This window comes from Sinocyclocheilus rhinocerous, unplaced genomic scaffold (genome assembly GCF_001515625.1).
Source record: "Sinocyclocheilus rhinocerous isolate Xijiao unplaced genomic scaffold, SAMN03320098_v1.1 scaffold1482, whole genome shotgun sequence".
Classification (NCBI taxonomy): Eukaryota; Metazoa; Chordata; class Actinopteri; order Cypriniformes; family Cyprinidae; genus Sinocyclocheilus; species Sinocyclocheilus rhinocerous.
Window position 1 is genome coordinate 835208 of NW_015624221.1, and position 3879 is coordinate 839086.

Sequence of the window (3879 nt, forward strand, 5' to 3'; positions counted from 1 at the left end):
ATGGAAAGTTTGTGAACGGACAAGCACATAATATTTTACATGGACTTCATTCAAACAGATACAGGACCAGAATCAAATCTGGCTTTCAGAAAGGCAGTGCATAATATGTGCTTCTCATTAGTAACTGACACTTAAACAAAGAAACAAATTACACAGAAGCTGAGCCAAAACACACCTGTCACTGAACACATGGTTCTGTTCTGCTTTAATATTTAACAAACGTTTTCACATTATTCAAATACAGTTTGTGCAGTAATTCAGGCGAGTGCATGAGTGCATCTGAGAGAGAGCCAACATATAAAATATCATAATGAACATGACAAACATATACAGGTCAGTGACCTTGATTTCCTTAAGGTTTATATTTGCTCTGTAAACCCTGTCATGTATTGGACAAGTGACTCATTGTTAAAATGATTGTCCATGTCAATACCCTACAAGCAATAAAAATCCTTCTTTTTCCCACTCATGCTAAGCCTGGCATTGTGCTGCACTTCTATTTCCTCTCAGCGTTAACAAGCGTGGCATGCTAGTCCACAAAGACGACTCAAACCCAGGTGTTACACAACATGTGTTCTTCAGAAAAACACTTCCAAACACTGAAGGGAGGCCTTTTCTTTCTGTCTCTCACTTCCTTCACAAAATCTACCATCCCTGAATCTGTAAAAACAAGTCAATCCAACACAAGTTGTAGCACTTCGGGCAATACAAAAGCTTCAAGCTTCAACCATGATAAAACATTAAAAACTGCATTAGATGATGGCAAAGGTAATCTAAATGTAAAATTGGGAAAATAGGCAACAATAACGATAACGATCTGACCCCAATGAGATCTCGGGGAAAAAACCAAGGTAGAAAACACAACATCAACTGTTACCAAACTTTTCACCAGTCAAATTCTGTTCTGACATACAAAAAAAAAACTAAACTAAATAAAGTAAAAATTAAGTCAGAGTCTCCAGAGTCTGTCATTTGTGCTTTTTCTCCACGGCAAACTTGAAAAAATGTTGAAACTATGACCATAACATAATTCAAGTGTATCATATTATATTGTATACCTCAGGACATTCTTTTACAGAAGTGCATCTGGGAGAGAGCCAACATATGAAATATCATAATGAATATGACAGACATAAACAGGTCAATGAGATGGTGCTCTGCTTTTGTCTTGATCTATCTATCTATCTATCTATCAGCAAATAGAAAATACAAGTCATAAAAACAATGACTTTAACTCTTCTGTAATGACCAGCTTTTAAATATTTATATTAATGATGTGGTGATCAATATATCACTATTTTGTTTTTATAAATTTTTAAATAATGTTTAGATATATATATATATGTGTGTGTGTGTGTGTGTGTGTGTGTGTGTGTGTGTGTGAAGTGTAAAAATATTAATAAATAATTTAAATATTGCTATATATTAGTAGATAGCATTTTTAACTGAACAACTCTATCCTTCTCACAAACAGACCAACATCTTTAACTAGTGTTTTAATTAGTGTAAGAGCAGGACTGTGACCCAAACCTTCTGAAGGAGGCCCAGAACTCCATCAGATACTAAGATCAATCACAAAGGCAATTAATCAGCCGTTACACTAAGAGATCCAAGCCTGGCCACTTTCACCTACAGCAACAAATCTTTAACAATCCCCTAGATTTGCCTCAGCTGGCAAAAACCGTAGAGCGAGGGAACGCTCTGACAGGTAGCCTTTGATCTGCTAAATCTACGTGTAGCTAGAGGCAAAGGGTCTAAAAATAAGAAAAGGCATTCATCTCGAGGAACAAACATGACCTTGACCACAAAAGTTAGAGATGAGTGCCAGAAAAAAGATGGGCGAGGCATGACTGAAGATAACTTTTTAACCGGCACATGTTCCTACACCTGACTGGTCATGTTTTTCACTCAGGATCCTTTTGTGTCCCGCACAATCACTCTGCGATGGCACAAAAGCCCAAGCAGCCGTGTGTGGAATGGTTGAATGGCATTGTTGGGGAGAGAAGCTCGGCCCTTTTGAAGTTTCATGCCGCAGTCGGACAGGAATACTGCGAGCGAGCGCTGAGATAAGACCAAACATTGAGCTGAATCCCTGACAGGAGGGAATGTGTTTCAGCTGGGTGCTGACAGAACATCCAGAATATCCCAGTGGGACGGGAATGGGTATAAAAACAACACTTGCCAACCGTCATCTGAACTCTCTGAAAACATGCGCCAGTTTCAAAATGAGGCATAATGAAAGGAATAAACCTGAAAATTATATCATTATTTACTCACCCTCATGTCGTTCTAAACCTGATGAATCCTCAAGCAGGTCTTTTCCAAACAGAAAAAGACCAAAATCCTAACACAAATACCACTGTATGACTTGTAAAGATAGTTCATCCAAAAATTCTGTCATCATTTACTCACCCTCAAGTTGTTCCAAACCTGTATGAGGTTTCTTTATTCTGTTGAGCACAAAAGAAGATATGTTGAGGAATGTGGGTAACAAAACAGTTTCGTCCATGGCTACCAGCAACAGTTTGGTTACCAACATTATTCAAAATATCTGTTCATGGGTGACAAAATAATGACAATTTTCATTTTTGGGTGAACTATCCGTTTAAGAAGTCTAGGAATTAAGTCTGGAAAAAAATAAAACCATGATTTTATTTAAAATTAAATGTTAAAATGTAATAATAAATACTGTTATTCTGTAGTAATAATTATTATCAGAAATCTGTAATTTGTAATTATGGTGTAATTTCGGTTGAAGAAAATGGATGCATTGGACAAATTCATGTTTCTTTTTTGGTTTTTCACTTGCTGCTAAAAAAATTATGTTTTTTTTAATGCTACTGCAACAAAATAAAGAGCAAACGGCGTGCATCATGTGTGTAATTGTTGATGTGTTCATTTAATCTTGGTTTGGCGCAGGTAAAAATAAAACCATGCAGGTTTCAAATGACATGAAGGTGAGAAAATAATGATAAAATTGTCGTTTCTTTAAAGCAACAAACAGAATTGCAATCTGTTTTTTTGATCAGTCCAACTGAGTTGCTGCAGGAATGTGTTACTAAAATCCTGAAGCAAGTTTGAATTTTATATAATAGGACCCCTTTAAAGAAAATCCTGTTTTTCCCACTGCAAAATGCACTCAACATATAGATACAATCATTTTGACATGACTTGAAGGCAGAATGATACTATCAGGTTTAGAGCCCGACCGATATGGGTTTTTTGGGGGCCGATGCGATACCGATATTAGGGAGTAGAGAGAAAAAAAGACTGATACCGATATATTGGCCGATATTCTTTATGTGTAGGCTATATTATAGTACAGTATAGTCAAAGTTTGGACACATTTCCCATTCGTGTGTCCAAACGTTTGACTGGTACTGTATATAGAATACAGTATATAGCCTACATAAACAGAATATATATACAGTACATAAACACATTTTTTGCAATAACTCAAATGTGGTGATCAAACACTTGTAATGATGTGACAAACATATGCCTATGTAGTGGAGGCAGGGTATTTAACAATTTAACAATAAACTTTATTATTTAAAATGAGTCTGACATCAGTGCACTTAACAGTAAACTTCACTTCACTTATTATAAATAACTTAACACAAATAGAACAATATATATACTAAGAAATTAATCAAGGTAACTGTGTAGGGCAAGCAAGATACTGCCAAACCAACAGGGGCAGGTTTATGCAGGAGGCACAGCTTTTCCAAATGTAAACATCTAAAATTAATGAATAAATAATAATAAAAATTAAAAAAAATTCACAAACTCGGTGTTGTGTATTTTCTGGTAATCAAATGAACATGCAGAACATTCGTATTTAAATAGTCTTTTTGCAGTTTAATATTCACAGACACA